The sequence below is a fragment of the Microtus pennsylvanicus genome, chromosome 3, assembly GCF_037038515.1.
Source record: "Microtus pennsylvanicus isolate mMicPen1 chromosome 3, mMicPen1.hap1, whole genome shotgun sequence".
NCBI lineage: Eukaryota > Metazoa > Chordata > Mammalia > Rodentia > Cricetidae > Microtus > Microtus pennsylvanicus.
Genome location: NC_134581.1, coordinates 121,663,703 through 121,681,841, shown reverse-complemented (window position 1 = coordinate 121,681,841; position 18,139 = coordinate 121,663,703). Strand labels below are relative to the sequence as shown.

Below are 18,139 nucleotides of genomic sequence, written 5' to 3'. Positions count from 1 at the left end.
TAACCTCTGAGCGGCCTCTTTAGTCCATATTTTAATTAATACTCAGTTTATTGTAGTGAACACATAAATAAAAACATCGCCCAGCTAAATTAAGGAATCCACTCAAACAAGCGCTTGCCCTGTCCAAACTCAATATGCCTCAGTGAGCCTCTGTCCGATTAACATGGCCATTCTGCAGCCGTGGAGCTGCATATAGTGTATTGCACTTTTGCTATCCATTATATTTTATGCACATATCCACCCCAAGAAAAGAAAAATCATGATAGAGTTAAGACTAGAAGAACAGTAAGCTGTGTACTTCCTGTGTTACTGCCTGCACAGCTGTTCTTTATTCCTTAATGGTACCCTATGGTCTCCTTTCTAAATGTATACTTTATGTACACATACATTCATTTACATATATGAATGTATACATTATAGGATAGGGTGCTCATATTAGGAGGAACACACATTTTTCTTTCTGAGGTTGTGTGACATCACTTATTGTATATTCTATGTTCATCCATTTTCCTGAAAATCTCGTGATTTTAGAGATCTCACAGTACCCGAAATTCCAGGAAAGAGAAAACTTGGGCAAAACTAAGGAATGGAAAGCACCAGTTGAGAGAATAATCCAAGTGAAGAAAGAACAGCTTCAACCCAGAAAAGGGGCACTCACAGGGGAGGACAGGAAAACTGGGCCAGGAAGCCATAAGGATCAACACAGGAACTAAGAGTGGAGTTTCCAGGGGCTTAGTGTGGTGCTATAGTTGGGGGCCAGCTGAAGTTTTGGGTGGAGAGGGGGGTTGAGGAAGGAATCTTTTGTCAGTAAACATATCTCACCTACATACATACTACATACACAGGGACATGGAAGAAACCAAAGCAGAGGAAGCAGAAAGAGGGTAGCAGATGAAACATTCAGGCAACATGGCCACTAGAAAGCATGAGGGTCCTTCGCAGAGCAGTGGAGGTTTAGTCTGGACCGAGGGCTGGCCTCTGTGAAGTGTTTAGTTACAGAATAATATTTTTCAAAGAGTCAAAAAAAAGATTTACACCTCTTGCGATTATGAAATGAATTGTGGAGTTGGTGTCCAAGAATTCTGTTCTGAATGTATCATTGTAATACACCCACAGGAAGGTGCCTGTTTCGGTTTGTGTCCTGGGGGACCCAGCCTCAAGTCCAAGCAGACTTGGCGTTCTTAAAGGGACTTTCCCTGCATAACCCACATTACCTTGAGATTAAGCTCCAGGTAGAAAAAGAATACCCTTTGCCAGCATTAGGTAGAGTTTTCTGTTTCTAAGGGCATGAAAAGCAATTCACGCCAGAGCCAAGCAGAGTACAAGGGGGGAATCTACATAGTGGAAAAATTCTGAGCTGTGCTGTCTTCCAGGCTCAGTCAGACCTAGCTGGAAGGGGAAGAATGCCTTGAGAATCACTCTGTCTTCCCCTGCCTGTCTGTCAGTCACGCCATCTCTGGACCAGCTTCTCTTCAGAAGCATTTCTCCATGCGAAGTCTTGACTGACAGTGCCCTGTATAAACAGAAGGCCCTTAGGGTCTCCATTATTTGCAAGAATGAGGGGATGAACGGTATGTTGCCTGAGGTGCCACATCTGAAGTACTTCAAGATAAAAACATGAGAAAGATGGTTGGGATGATAAATCCAGCATCTATTCTGAATGGGATTTTAGCTTCCATGGTGGCCAACTTAAGAGATCACATTTTCCCCTGTGTCTTTACCATGGGAGAAAGTGTGGGCCTACATGTGTGGATTCATTTGATGAGAATGGAGGCATTTGTTTCTAAGAAACCGCTAAACATTGCTAACCCCCTTTTAGTTAACACAAAAGAAAAACATCAAAATGCAAGTTCTTCTTATTTCAGAAGGATCTGCTTTTATATATGGAAATATTAATGCATAAGTTAAATTCACAAAATATATAGTTCATGTAAATTTTTAGAAACTGAAAATATCTATGTAATTAATGGAAGAGCAAGAAAAATCTGATCTTGTATTAGACTTAGAGGTACTCTATGTTAAAAATTGACACCAAAAGTCTTTCCTATCTTTAAAACCAGTTTGGGTTTTTTGGAGCATATTTAATTCCCCACCCCAAAATGCAAATGAGACTCCTGCTCAGTTGCTCCTATCTCAGCCAGTTAAGCTCAGCAGTCCTGGGGTTCTGTCTTGAGAGTGTCCTTTCCATAAACGATCTAACACGTTTTTGTCTCCATGTAGAATTTGATCATTATTTCTTGGAATTTTGGAGACAGAGAAATGCCCCTGTGACACATTGGTGTGGGAAGTCCTTCTGTCTATGTGTTGCTTTTATTGGTTAACGAATAAAGAACTGCTTTGAGCCTATGGCAGGAAAGAACAGAACTCGGCAGGGAAAGCTAGGCTGTATGCTGGGAGAAAGAAGGGCAGAGTCTGAGAGAAGCCATGGAGCCGCAGGAGATAGATGCTGGGAACTTTACCCAGTAAGCCACAGCCACGTGGTGATATACAGATTAATAGAAATGGGTTAAATTAATATAAGAGTTAATTAATAAAAAGCTAGAGTTAATGGGCCAAGCAGTGATTTAATTAATAGATTTTCTGTGTGATTATTTAGGGTCTAAGCTAGTCAAGTGTCCAGGGATCAACAAGCAGCCTTCCCCAACAACACATTCCTTAAGGAATTTCAGAATGATTGCCTCCAATAGAATATCGAATCTGCAGCATCACTTGAGTGCTACAGAATCACTGCAATCAGTTACCTGCTGGCAGTAAGAGATTCTCTGACGGAGCTGATTTACTCCCGCTTTACAAATAATTCTCGCTGATGAACTCATGGCTTCACTTATCCTATCCACAGTGTGGGCAATATTAAGAAATAATAGCTGTAGGGGGTTGCTCAGTGGAATAGTACGTGCTGAGAATGTGCAAGGACATGGGCTCAATCCCTGCCTTCCTAACCCAGCTGGAAGCCAGAGAAAAAGCACACATCCTGTAAATGTTTCCTTCCGAACCTGGAAACCACAGAATTCAGGCTGTTTTATGTGCTACTATTCAACTGGGAGAATCGGTGAATCATAGCATCAGACCCAGGATGCACAGCTGTGATCCTAAGTATTCTGGAAGCGTTTCTGTCACCCTCAACCAGCACTACCAAAGACATGGACACATGCAGACTATCAGAGGGATTTTTGTCTACAATAGTTACAGTGTGATACAAAATGTTTGCAACTCACCTTCCTGCCTTGGGTATCTTAAGAATTATAGGAACTGTTAATTATCCTGTGTTTTAAGAGACTGAGACTAGTTGATGGTTTATCAGCTCCCGCACTACCAGGAAAGCTCTTTAAAGGTTCTTGGGAATGGGAGACCAGTTGAAAGCTCTAAGTTATGAGGTATACACAATAATAATAATAATGCAAAATTGGAATAATAATATGCAATACCATGTAAATTCAAATTCCTTTCAAAACCATTCATTACACAGTCTGTGTCTATGCATCTTCATATGAAGGGGTCATCTTCAACAGAGAGAAGGGAGAGAAAAAAAAGAAGAAATAGGGGAGGGAGGAGAGGAGAGGAGGGGGAGATCGTTAGCAGGATTCAACACTCTACATTCTAAGTCAAAAGATTCCTAGACAGTAAACATAAGTCCTTGATATTTGATGATACATCCTACACACAGCATCTTCGTTTTGGTGCTTTGAGCACTGTGATTACCAGTGAGATGGCTCAAATTTCCATATGCTTATTAAATTTCTTTTCTGTTCTCTGCATATTGCTTGATAAGAGGCATCAGCCATTTTGGGTGGTGGGTAAAATCTTGTTTTACTACAAGCTTGAAAAAAAAATCTTTTTACTTAAGGAAATGAACCTTTTACCTCATATCGTAAAAGTGTTTGTACAATTTACACTCAAATTTAATTGTGTTGCTCTTACTTCAAATGGTTGCAAAAGGTTTTTATGAGAAGTCTGTTAATTGCCTTTGCTAAGACTTACAGACTCATCAGCATCTCAAACGTTAAATAAAATCCAATAGTATTTTCTAGGCATGGATTTCTTTCAACTCCATCATTTCATTGTATCTGGGATTTGTATCTAGAAGATGCTAGGAAGGGATTTACCTTAATTGTGTTTTAGTGTGCTCTGATGCCAGTTACTGGATAATGTATCCTGAGGTGCACTTCAGAAGGCAGATAAATCAATGTCAAGGGACTATTAAGACAGCAAGGGCAGTGCTGAAGCCCTGTCTGCTTCCTCTGAGAAATCTGATCTAATATTTGATAAGAACAAGTGATGTAAATTAGCAAAAAGCTCCCTTTATGTCAGAAGCTATTTACCCTGGGCAGGAGTAGAAGGGGTAGCTTCTCAGCAGGTCAAACCACCAGGGCAAGATGAAAGTTATCTTAGTATTGCTTGAAGACCACCTGTAAGAAAAGAAAAAGAAATAAGACATTGGCCAGCTAGAGGCAAGACAGCTATTGTAAAGCCCAAAACCTAGTCTAAAGAGTTGGCAAAATGCTCTTCTCTGCTGCAGAATTCTAGCATGTATAGGCACAAAGATAATTTATTCTGCCTCAATAATAGACTGGGTTTTGGAAACTTAAAGACATGTTCTGGAAAGTATTAAGAGTGTGAAAAAAGCAAGAAGTTAAGCTAATGCCAGCTTAGCTGAAATGCTATTAGTTGAGAGGAAGAATTCCTAATGCCCTAATCCGTAAACTCATTAAACTTGGGAAGAAATTATAAATTCCCTTTTCTGTTAACTGAATGAGGCTTTGATGAAGATATCGCTGGAAAAGCAGTAGTATACGTCATCATTAAAGTGGATTTTAAGTCATTGCAAGAGAAGTCAATTCTGAGAGTCTACACAATATTCCACTTAAGCTGTGAGATATATTTACGAGACCACATGAGCCCATCCTCAGCTGCTGGCCCAGGTGAGCCAGTCTTCACAGAATACCTTGCCACAAAGCTCTGTTCTTGACTCCTTATTCAGTTTCTAATGTGTGTTTCTTAATTCTTAAGAAACTCCCTCAGAACGTTAGTGGTTCAAAATGACTATTTAACACCAAGAATAATAATTATGCAGAGTGCGGGGCAACTCCAGGCATAAAGTTAATGTCCAATACCCGAGACTGCCCTTCCCTTCTCACCCGAGTCTATTCATCAGGGCTGCCCAACACCACACCCTTTCCTCTCCCTGCTACCAATTTCCTCTCAGATGAGGGTTCCATTGCACATTTCCCACCCTTTGCATTCCCACTGGCACCTTGGTCTACAGTGCTGCAAAGGCCTCCACCCTTCCATCTTCTAGCATTTCACCATCCCTATGATGAGCATTGTCGCACCCATAGGTCAAGTATCAGCACCTTAGATTTCTTCTAGATGCCTGAAATCCTTCATGAACTTTGCTCTTACTGTGTTTTAGATCTAAAGGGAATATTGGGGGCATTATACATCAGTGGGACCCAAACAGCCATACTTTAGTACCCACAGAAGAGTTTTAAAGATGAAAATGATTGTTTAAGGTGCAGAGGAGACGGCTCAGTGCATAAGAGTGACTTCCTCAAGCAAGAGGACCTGTGTCTGGATTTCAGCACCCATGTAAAAAGCCCTGCAAGGTCATGCATGTATCTTTAATCCTGATACTGTGAGAGACATTTGCTGTACAGAGTGGGGTAATCAATGTCTTCCTCTGGCCTCTGTGAGCACACACGCATACATGCACACACTTGGATAGGGACACACACACACTGATTGATTGTCTCAGCGGGTTTGTGCTTCTGTGGAGCTGGGTGGGGTCTAGAAATCTGCATTTCTATATCAAAGCAAACATAATGCTGATGCTTCTGATCTCAGCAGCGCTGGTGGAGAATCATTTCTTTTGAGGATCATCTTATACAAATAAGGAATCCGGAACCAGCCTGATTTTCTCAGTGCTCCAAAGTCATCTAGTTACTCATGCGGAGAGCTCGCTATAAATTTCAGAGTCAGAAATCATTACTGTGTACCTGGGTATTGTCTTCTTAAACAAAAAACTAGTTTTGAATTAGAATATCTAATTCTTGCTATTTTCAAATATTTTAGGATGCCAAAATGTTCTGCTGTTCACGTACTTATACCAAGTAGGAAAGCTGATTGAATTCATAAATCTCTTCTTTTTCTTATGTACATAAGTTGGTTTCCAATCTTAAGCAACTTCAGTTTCACAAACTTTCTTCTTTTTCTCTCCATCCCTGGAGCTGCTGCTTTGGTCTTGTCCTCATTAGTTGTTTCCAGAGGACAGGGGAGTCTTTTACTGTTCTTTGTGCTTTGGTGTAAGCAGTCTGTGAAGCACTCATACACTGGATGGTTGTAGTTCCAGAAGATCGCTTCTTTAATACACACCTCTTGATTTTATTTTAATTTGAATAAGTATTTACTTAGTACTGAAGATGTAACTTAGCCAAAACATGTTTGTCTTGGATTACTACGAAGTCCTGAGTTTGAACTCCAGTGCACGAATAAGGCATGGTCATACATACCTGCCATCCTTGTCCATTGACCCCATCCCTACAACCACCTCTTCTAGCCTTGCCTCCAGCAGGCCACACAGGACACTGCTCACAGCATCTCTTAGTCCATGTTGCTTTACCCTGTGAGTCCTCCTTGCTTTAGCCTGGTTAACCACTTGATGGCTGCTCAAAACTCAGATCTACAGCTACTAACACCAAAACCGTGTGGGCGAACTAGAGATGCCTTAGCCATTCTTTTGTATGCTTGTAGAAAGGTGTGTATAGTTCTACATTAGAATTCAGTGTGCTTTTCTGTCTTGTCAAATTAAATTTCTGCCTCTTACAGTTCTTAAAGTCAGAGGTTATATTAGACATCCTTTATATACTAGACCAAATTATACCATGTTACATTGATGGTCAGATGTATGCATGAATAATGTGATTTATTTCACTTCTTATATTAAGCCTTCATAACTTAGTAAAAAGATTCACAGGCATCTATAAAAAGCAAGAGACCCTAAAGGCAAATGCGGTTTTTGTTCTAAGGCTTTTGGAATATAAAAAGAAAAAATGACTAGCAAATAAAAAGACATGCCAAGCCAAAAAAAAAGTATTAGAAGCTAGATTTTCCAGGCATTTTTTCTCTATTACTAGAAATAGTGCTCCCTCTCTCATTCCACTTAGGAATAATATCTCCCATATCTCCTACTCCTCACTCACAATCTCTAACATAAATTATTCTATATTCTACTCAACTGAAGAATTATGGCAGTACTTACATTAATCAGCCACATTCGCATGCAAAGGAATGAATGGCTGTGGCCTATGGTTGTCACTAAAGCAAGTTTCACCAAGTGGCTAACATTCAATTTTGGGTGGTCCGTGAAACCCAAAATCCACTAATAACCATTAGAATGAGCAGTACATATGTGAGTTATGTCATTTTACTGTCTTGAGAAACTCCTTAGAAGGCAAGGCTCATTTATCAGCTATTGATTGTGTGCTAGTAATCTTCCTGTGCATGGCTGGGTGGTGAGTGCAGAAGGCTGGACAGTTACGATCTGTGCGTTTTCAGGATCTGTGTTTGCATGACCACCAACACTCTTCAACACACAGCTTATTACCCACTCTGCAAGTGTTCACTGAAAGTCAGCACAGATGTATCCTAGGAGTGCTTAGGACACAGCAGTGAATCAAAATAAATGCATCTCTGCCAGATAGAACATGCATTAGAGTGAGGAAGACAGACCGTAAGCAATAACTGTTATGTCTGGGTATGAACATGCACTTATAAACAAGACATTAAACATGGTGAGTACCATTGAAAAGAGAAGAGTCCGTTAGGAATATTGAGACTATAAATTCTATAGAGAAAAAGGACTCTGAGAGTTTCCCCTCCTCATGATAAATATGCGATGAGATAGATGTTTTAAATATTGCACAGTGTATGTACATCTGTTTAAATCACATGCAATTCATTAAATGTATAATTTTATTTTTTTTATAAAGCAGTCAATCTAATTCTCTTAGAAAAAACATAGGAGAAGGTCACCTGGCTTTAGTTAGTAATGGTTTCTTGGATATGAAGTCAAAAGCACTCACAGTAAGACAACAGCATTGATAGGCCGGACTTGACTCCATCAAAATGTGAACCTTTTATTATTTATAGCTTTCTGCTGGTAAAGTGAAAAGTGAGTGCAGAATGGGGAAAATGTTTTAAACGACAAAGAATTCTTACCTAGGACATACAGGGTACTCCACCACGTTTGACTAATCTTCTACCACTGCTCATAGGTGCCCTACTAGAATTACAGCATCTTTCCCGTGCTGTGGACTCTGTAGGGGCCCTGGTATCTCAGGGTCTTGTCTTCACCCTTGCTATGCCTGGACGTTCTATCTAGTGGCTATGTGGCCAACAACTTTACTTCCTTCAGGTCTGTGCCCCAAATCCATCCATAATTCATGGCCTGTTTCTGCGGCACACCATGCTTGTCTGCACTCTATACGCTATCATACAGTTCATGAACCGGGCAAGGGGATGGAGACTGAAACACACAAAGACACACAGACAGAGAGACAGAGACACGGGTCATCCTTGATGCCAGAATGCTCCAAGAATGCCCCCTTTACTGTGTCCAGGGGCAGCTTATATAGGGGTAGCCACGCCCCAGCCAAATGCACCAGAAACCATTCCCCTGCCATCAGGAACTCCTGAGGGGCTCGTGCTTAGAGCAGCTGTAGGCACTCAGGTCAGGGGAAAACATGTAGATTAGATTCACGTCTTAGGGTCCTCGTTGTTGTCTAGGTTCTCTGGGATTGTGACATGAATCTAATCTATATGGGAAGTAGAAAAAGACAAGATCTCCTAAGTAAATTGGGACCATGGGGACCATGGGAGAAGATTGAAGGGGAAGGGATAAAAAGGGAGGGGAACAGAGAAAATATATAGATCAATAAAATCAATAAAAAAAGAAAAATAATAACCTCCCTGCTGATAGAGCAAGGAAGTCAACATCCATCTCTGCCTCCAGCCCTGCCAGAGAGATAGACAGACTTGACATGACTAAAGAGTTTAAGCTTCTACCAACAGAGGGTTAGCTGCAAGAAACAAATCAAGGGTTCAATTGAACACAGGCAAAGGGGAAGTGGCAGATGCTCAAGTCCCCGGTGCCACACTAGTGGGTATGCCTGAATGTTCCAAAGAGCTCTCTGTGGGCAGTTAATCCACATATTCATTTATCCTAAAATAACGTATTAGTCACTGCAGCTTGCTCTGCTTCCTACCCTGGCTTCTCTGACTCATAGGCTCATGGATGAGTTAGCCAATTTACAAACACTATTGTTTTCCTCAAAAGGCCAGAGTCACTTCCTTTATTTTGAAGAAAAGTCAAGAAAAAAAAGGCTGGATTATCATAGTTTGCCTTTCAGTGATCCTTTTAGGTAAAGGGTGCTCCACAGAGAGTAGCTAGTTCACGCAGCCCTCACTCAGAAGGTAGTCATGACAACACACGCTTTAGTCTGCTAGAGGAGTACCACATCCTCACACAGACTGTTAAAGGCACATCTTTTAGGACCAGAATTAAGTACTCCATTGATTTCCCCTTGTTTCATCAAGGTTTCTTCTGGTGAAGCTGACCCATTTAACTCCTGGGATATGGGAGTATGGGTGCAGTCATTTCCAGTGCACTTTGTACCAGTCTCCAGTCATTCTGTTATCGATGCCAATGGTAATGCAGGAGAAAAGTCAAAATGCTAATATGATTGCTTTGATAATTTTGACCATTTTGTTCCTCTGAGTGCATCTCCAGGGGATACTGGGCCACAAGTGAAAGCTGCTCCTAGAAGCACAGTCTTTTTTTTTTTTTTTTTTTTTTTTTGGTTTTTCGAGACAGGGTTTCTCTGTGGTTTTGGAGCCTGGTCCTGGAACTAGCTCTTGTAGACCAGGCTGGTCTCGAACTCACAGAGATCCGCCTGCCTCTGCCTCCTGAGTGCTGGGATTAAATGCGGAAGCACAGTCTTTTAAGTGCCTTGGAATGTGTAGACCCAACCTATAAACACTTTAGGTGCCTGAAGTATTAACCCATTGCCATGTACTCATGGTCCACCAAGATCTGCAGAGCTAGAACTCCAGCCTGGCCTCCTTAAGGGAAGAAGATGCATCTGGGTCGGAACTTGTTCACAGTTCTGTCTTATTGGAGGTAGAGGTTGCAATTTCTTTTCAGTTTTTATTTTTTGCTTCTCACAACTCAATTACCTCTATTACTTGATAGACTGTTGATACAAACTCCTCCAAACCAACTTTTAATACCTGTCCCAACTGATTTGTGGATTTCCAGGAGGGGTAGGCAAGAACATGTGCCCCATGAAAATTTTTCTAATCCTTTGATTTTCTACAAAGGCATCCCATTCAGCTGGGCTGAAATTCCACTTATTGAAAATGTGATTTTATCCATACCTTCATTGTGATAAAATTTTACCATAAATGTATTTTGTGTGTAGCCATGGGAATGGAAGAAAATGGAAGGCAGTGCCTGGTTAATTCACATGGTTATAGGAAGACTGACATAAAATCCTTCAAGAAGAAGTTATCATAGCAGAGCACTCTCAGAAACATAAAACTGTGTAGTCTTGGGGATTTTATATTAGAGTGATTGGCATTATGATTAGTGATAAATTTCATAAAAATAAGGTTCATGTTGGTCCTGAATCAAAGGTGCCCAGTCACCAAGGGATGGCTTCAGGATGCAGGCAGTATACAGCAGAATCAGGATGTAGACAGCAACATGCAGCAGAATCAGGATGTAGATGGAATCATGCAGCAGAATCAGGATGTAGGCAGCATGCAGCAGAATCAGGATGCAAATGGCAGCGTGCAGCAGAAACAGGATGTAGGTGGTAGCATGCAGCAGAAACAGGATGTAGGTGGCAGCATGCAGCAGAATCAGGATGCAGACAGCAGCATGCAAAAGAATCAGGATGTAGGCGGCAGCATGCAAAAGAATCAGGATGTAGGCAGCATGCAGCAGAATCAGGGTGTAGGCAACATGCGGCAGAACAGGGATGTGACAGAAGTTCTCAGAATCCTGAGGTGCTTGGCAAACACCTGCAGAGGGCATGTGTTCCCTACCATGTGAAAGACACTTAACAGCCTGTGAAGAGCGTGTCTAGACATTCAAGAGGGCTGCTCATTCCCCTCATACATACAAGAGGTGTCATTCCCTTCAAAGCCTGTGACACTTGTAACTTCCCCTCCTAAGGAAAGAACACCTTTGAAAAGCAAATTGTTCTTTCTCAAAAGAACTCTCAGTCTCCTGAAAACATATATGCTGGTACTTGGAACTGTAATTAATAATGCTTAATATTTAGCACTAGTGTTTAAGTGTATTGTGTTATAGTTAAGATTTATTACACCAATATAAAACCTAAATATTCATATAATTAAAATATCTATTTTCAGTCTATAAAAGTGACATTTGAAATTGGAATAAAATCTCTTGGGTTCTTTATTTTTTTCTGCTGGTTTATCTTGCCCAACTTTGATATGATAGTTTTTGTTTTATCTTATGATATTTTATTGTGTTATATTTTGGGGGAAGCCTGTTCTTTTCTAATGAAAGACAGAAAGGAAATGGATCCAGAGAGGAGGGAAGGTGGGGAGAACTGGGAGGGGGAGAGGGAGAAATATAACAAACTGTATTCAGATTATTTTATATAAGAAAAGAATCGATATTTAATTAAAAGAGGAAGATTACCGCTCTTGGGAGAAATAATCTTCCCCAAGGGAAAATCACACTGATTGGTTATCAAATTCCAAATGGTCAGCCCTGAAACCATACATACAGGTAACGCACAGAGGGAGCAGGGTGTGAGTATGTATGTGTAACAATAATTAATGACACATATACCATAAATTTGAAAGAGAACAAGGAGTGTACATGTGAGTGCTTAGAGGGAGTAAAGGGTAGGGGTGAAATGACATAATTATATTATGATCTTAGAAACAAAAGGAGTAAAAATAAATGTAACAAAAGTAAAATAAAAGAAAGAAAATAAATTGTAACAAAGTAACTAAAGAGAAATTTCATTGCCAATGACAAAAGTCTTGTACATTGTCTTAGTTAGGATTTCTTTTGCTGTGAAGAGACACCATGACCATGGCAACCCTTATAAATGAAAACATTTAACTGGGGGCTGATTTAGAGGTTTAGTCCATTGTCATCATGGTGGCTGCCATGGTAACACACAGGTTGACATGGTGATGGAGGAGCCAAGAGTTCTACATTTGAATTCACAGGCAGCAGGAAGAGAGATACTGGGCCTGGCTTGAGCATTTGAAACTTCAAAGAATACCCCCAGTAACACACTTCCTCCAGTGAGACCACACTTCCTGATAGTGCCACTTCCTAGTGACCAAGCATTCAAATGTATAAGCCTATGGGAGCCATTCCTATTCAAACCACCACAATAATTTGCTTTTAAATCAAGTTACTAGAAATTATTGAAGAAAAATAGATTCAGTTTGGGCAATCCCTACAGTTCCTCAAGAAAGAAATTGCATGTTGAATAAATAAGTCTTCTCATTTTAATATAAAATGTAAATTTAAAATTAATGTAAATGTTAAATTTAAAAGTAAGTCTTCCAATGTACATTGGAATTTTTAAAAAGTAATAAAATCATATAAGAAAACTGTATTTTTATCCAGATTTTAAAGAGTTTAAAATTGCTATAAATGGGGCCGGGAGCCAGGAAATGTGGGTCTGTGGTTAAGAGCGCTTGTTCTTGCATAGGACCCCAGTTTAGTCTCCAGCACTCACATCATGTTTCACAGTTACCCTTGCCTACAGTTTCGGGGAAATTGGTACCCTCTTCTGGCCTCCACAGATACTACATGCACATGGTACACATAGGTAGGCCAAACCACAGATGCACAGAAAATGAAATAAAAGCCTGAAAATAATTTTTAAATTGCTGTTCAATAGAAGAGAGTGATCATCAAACACGGAAGGGTGAAGCTGCTTTTTTTTTTTTGTCAGTCTGTGTATGTAAAAAAAATCCCAACAGATAGGTCTAATGTAAGCCTTCATCCATGGATTTATTCACAGAATATATATTTGTTAACGATTTTTTTATTTGCTAGATTTTGTGTCAAAACTACTCCATTTTATTCGGGACCTAATTTTCCACTGATTCAGGCTAAAAGTATTACTGCAGTCTTCCTGGGGACCAGATACTACTTCAGGCACAAGAGTATTCAGGATAGCAAAGCAAACACGGCCCCTGATCTTCTGGAGTGCACAGAGGTGAGGAAAAGAGGGATAGCACTTGGTGAGGACTTCAGTGAATGGAGACAACCACTCAGAGAGTCGCTTGGTTCTGTCAGGAAGACAAATCAAGAGCGTGGGAGGAGGCTGTAGCTGTATAGCTCAAATATGAGCCCAAACTTAAAGGACAAGGTGAAGGACAATGTTTAAAGATCCAGGGCAGAGGTTTCCAAGCAAGGACAGCTACAGATGCTAAGATCTTTCGAGAGGATTGTTGAAGAAGACCCAACTTCAAAGACAAGAGGTAGGCTGGAGAGCTGGCTGTGGGGTTAAAAGCACTGACTGCTCTACCAGAGGACCGTGGTTCAATTCCCAGCATGCATAAGGTGGCCAACAACCATCTGTCATTCCAGTTCAAAGGCATCCAATGCCCTTTCCTGGCCTTTGAGGTCACTGTATGTATGTGGCACACAGACATCCAAAACACCCATACACATAAAAATTAAAAATAAATAAATCTTGGAAAAGAAAAAAGAGACAAACTGGGCAGTGGTGGTCTTTAATCCCAGCCCTTGGGAGGCAGAGAGAGGTGGGGCTACGCGGAAAAACCCAGCCTGAAAAAAAAAACCAAAACAAAGACAGAGACAAGTGGAAGCTCCCCTTTTCTCCAACTCTGCACCCCACCAGTTCCACCTCTGCGTGTTAGCTTCGCCCAAAGTTAGAATCTAACATACCTTCTTCCAACCTAGAAACTGACCACTGGGAAGGAGACTGCCTTCTGCTGGCCTACAGCCTCTTACTTATAGACTTCATCTATATTACAGCTGTTATTTCATCTATATTACAGTTTCAAAATGCTTACATATTCTGAAAACAGTAACAGGTTGCCAGTCATTGTTTTTAATTGAGGAGGCTTGGAAAGTCAGTGGCAGCAAGGGAACCCTGACGTCCCTCATCCAGGGAGACCCATTGCTTCAATCACTCTTGGGTCTTTTGGGGAGCTCGATGGTCGTGACCTATGGAGTAGAACCCTGGGTGCATTAAGAAAGGCTGGCGTCTTAGAGACAGGCACCTAGAGAAGAGGCAGACTTTATGCTATTGATAGAACACCCCAAACCCTCAGGGTACTCAACAGCATGGTCACTTATTGCCTGCCTCAAGTCCAAGGATGAAATACATCAGGTTGGAAAGACCCAGTGAGAACAGACCGAAAGTGAAAAGATGAGGTGATTTATACAGAAGAGTTCTGGGTGTTTTGACTTCCTTAACCAGGACTACCCTGCAAATGACTAAAATCAGACACATTTCAGTGTGATGCACCTGGTATTTTTTAAAAGATTACCCATTCACAGTGCATGTAAGTGAGAACAGCATACACAGATGTTCAGCAAAGCATTTCTTCTCCTTGCCATCCCTCATTCCCACCAGGATAGATTGCTGCTAGGCTTGGATTTTGAAGGGGTATCTTTTTTGTCCTTGCTTTTGTTTTAGAATGTTACACAACAGGGATTCATATTCTTTCTTTTATATTTATTTAAGTGTTTGGCCTGCACGTATGTAGGTGTGCCATGTGGATGCCTGGTGCTTATGGAGGTCAGCAGAAGGACCAGATTCTCTGGAGCTAGAACTGCAGTCACAAACGGCTATGAGCAACCAAATGGACACTAAACCTAGGTCCACAGCAAGAGCAGATGTACTCTTAACCATGGAGTCATTACTCCAATATCAGAAGTACACATTCTTATACAGGATGTATTCTTGTATTGTCAAGGCATAGTTCCCTCTTTGTGGTTCTATCATGAACAATTTTAGCACATCTTTTCAGTTATCAAGATGCAGAAAACCCCTGCATTCATTTACACACTCACGGGGCCCACTATGTGGACACCACTGCCTGTTAAACATAATCCTGCACATTTTAGAGATATGTTCTAATTCTAAGATTTTGAAATGCAAAATCCAGTGTGGCTGTGAATGAGGTTGTGCATAGCATTCTTTTGCATTGGAACGACCATATCTGCAAGAGAAGGTTTTTAAAGAGGTATTTTTCTATAAACTAAAACTCGTTTCTCTGTAATCAGGGTTGCTACATGAGAGTGTCCCACAGCATCCTCCACTGGCGACAATGCCTGGGAACACTCACTCTCCAGTGGATACTTCCTCCCACTTTCAGGGTTTTGATAATCTCCATTGATCAGAAAGCCTCAATGAGATTTTACTTTGTAGTTTTCTAATCATGACCGATATGAAGCATCTTTTCATATATCTTAGTGAAATTTGTATTTTTATTCTACTCCATTCCTATTCTTTCTTTTTTTTATTATGGTTTCTTCTCATAGTGGTTTGTACTGGGGAGATTAGCTTTCTATGATATAAATAACACACACCTCTTGCATCTTGCTTAAACATCTTCGATATTTTACCCACAGAGCATTTCCCTCTTTCTCTTGTCTTTATTGGGGGTGTTTATCAATTTTATATGGCCTCTGGATTTTTCTTCTAAAATTTGATAACTTTTATTTAATTTAACTTGTATTTTCCTTGAGCCAGGATACTAATATGTATCCAGGTTTGTCTCAAGCTTACGATCCACTTGTCTCAGACTCCCAAGTATTGTAATTACATGCATGTTTCAGCATAGTTGACCTAAATGTCAATCTTTCATTCTACTGTGCCAAGGGGAGTGTCTTTGTGTGTTTGTTTCCTAGAAGGCAGACTATGATTCCAACATGATTTTTGGAGAGCTATATTTTGCCTCTTCTGATTACACTTTCCGTCTTCATTAAATACCACATATACTTGAGTCTATTCCTGCAGAGATACCACACTGTTTAAATAATTGAGACTTAAAAATAGGTTTTACATCCAATCACTCGGGTTCCTTTGAATAATTCTACACAGTATAAATTTTTCTGCTGTGAGCAGAAATAGAGCTGATTTCCCAAAGCCAAATGCATGGTTTCTGAGGTCAGAGTCACACAGCATCCATGAGATCGACCTTCCCCTTTCATTTATATTCCCTGCAAACCCACAGTTCATTGCAAACAGGAATGAAATTATTAAAAATAAAGAAAAATGAGGTTTTAAAAATAAAGGAACGAGAAGGAGAGAGAGTGGAGTGGAGGGGGAACTGTTGTCCCAGAACTAACACTGGAGTCATTCTTAAGTACATCTGGCATTGATATTTTTGCTTGTGGTTCTAAAGAAAGATAGACCTGCTACTTAGGTAGTCACAGGTCTCAGAAGTTGGGACTCCATGCAATTCCCATTATTAGAAATCTAATTTCTCTATCCTCAGCCCCTCCATAATGGATGTGCCCTCTCCTTTCTGTCCTCAGTTAACAACGGTCAAGAAGTGGTTGGTGCCCCAGAGTTTGAAACTACCCAGTGTTTGAGACAGAAGGTACAAATACAAGACCCACTGTTATCTTCTTGTACCAAAGCGTCAGATGCAGATTCTTACTGTTGAGATTAGCATCACCTTTGTCCCCGATTATGACACTCCAAATATGTGGGCGCGTGTCGTGTGAGCAGCACTGGGAAAACAGACTCGGGTACCAGGGAAGATGAACCCCAAGACAGGCAAGGAAGGTGGGATGCTGAGGGTCTAGGGTGGAGCGGAAGGTTCTTTCCCTTTCAAGAGCTTCAGGGCTCTCTCACTTCCCCTGTCAACGCCATGCTCCTACAAGACTGGTTCCCAATTCTCTCTTTGCTCTGCTGTCTGGAAGGACCAGCTAACTCTGCTGTCCTCGCCCTCAGCCCGGCAGAAACTGTCCTAATATCGGAGCTGCCGTATGCTCTCTCCTGCACCTGTGCACATACGTGTGCTCTGACGTGCATTCGCCTCATACTGATGTCCCACACTGTCATGCACTCTCTCACACACACACTCGGATTCCCACTCCCACACCCATGCCTCTTTGGTTCACTCGCCTCACGTGGGCACACTCTGCTCCTCTCCCACTCATGTGGGCTGGTATGGCGACACTCCCCACTGACACTCCCTTCACGTGCATTGCCACAGTGGCGCACACCTGCGCTCTTGCTCTGTCTCCTCCCACATACTGTCCCTACGTCACACTGCTCTACACATTCTCCTCATCGTGACTCGTTCCCATTCCTCACTCAGTCATCCATCCTTCACGTTCACTTTCTTCTGCTTCTGTCTGCACGTCCCTGAACCCATACTCTTTATTATTTCACAGATTTTGCTTGCTAGCAATTCTTTGGTGACAAAGCAAAGGCAGGGACCTCTGTGTGGCCCCCACACTAGCCTGGCCCTGTGCACATAGGCACTTGTTATGGAAGCCCTAGCACTGAGGGATGCGAACAACTCCTTATCTCTTTATTTTGCGGTAATAACTTGGAGCTGGAACCTTACCTAGTAACACATGGTAAATCTATAAGAAGAGAAATGACCCCCGTGAGGTTTTCATCTGTCTTTTTAATAACATTGGGCTCAGCTGTCTGAAGGCATAAAGCTTTGTTCAAAATATCAAAATAACCCAGCACTCTAGTCTCTCTTCATGTTAATCAAAATGTCAATAGGAGCCGGGCAGTGGTGGCGCACGCCTTTAATCCCAGCACTTGGGAGGCAGAGGCAGGCGGATCTCTGTGAATTCGAGACCAGCCTGGTCTACAAGAGCTAGTGCCAGGACAGGCTCCAAAGCCACAGAGAAACCCTGTCTCGAAAAACCAAAAAAAAAAAAAAAATGTCAATAGGAGCAGAGTCACGGAATGACAGACATCAGCAGAATCCCAGGGACCCCAAAGGCCATCAGCACTCCATGTGTGCTGTGTCTGCAACCTGCAGTTCATTCTCCAGACTGTGAAATATGTCTGAACAGTGCCCTCCTGCTCAAGGAGGTGAATCACGTGCACTGTAATTATAAGGGAAACCC

The 18,139-nt window shown here is 41.3% G+C and overlaps 1 protein-coding gene across 2 annotated transcripts in view; it reads left to right on the top strand.

The window, feature by feature from the left end:
- Window positions 1-18,139, top strand: part of Clvs1 (clavesin 1) — a 127,455-nt gene that overhangs the window by 79,044 nt on the left and 30,272 nt on the right. The window lies entirely within an intron of this gene.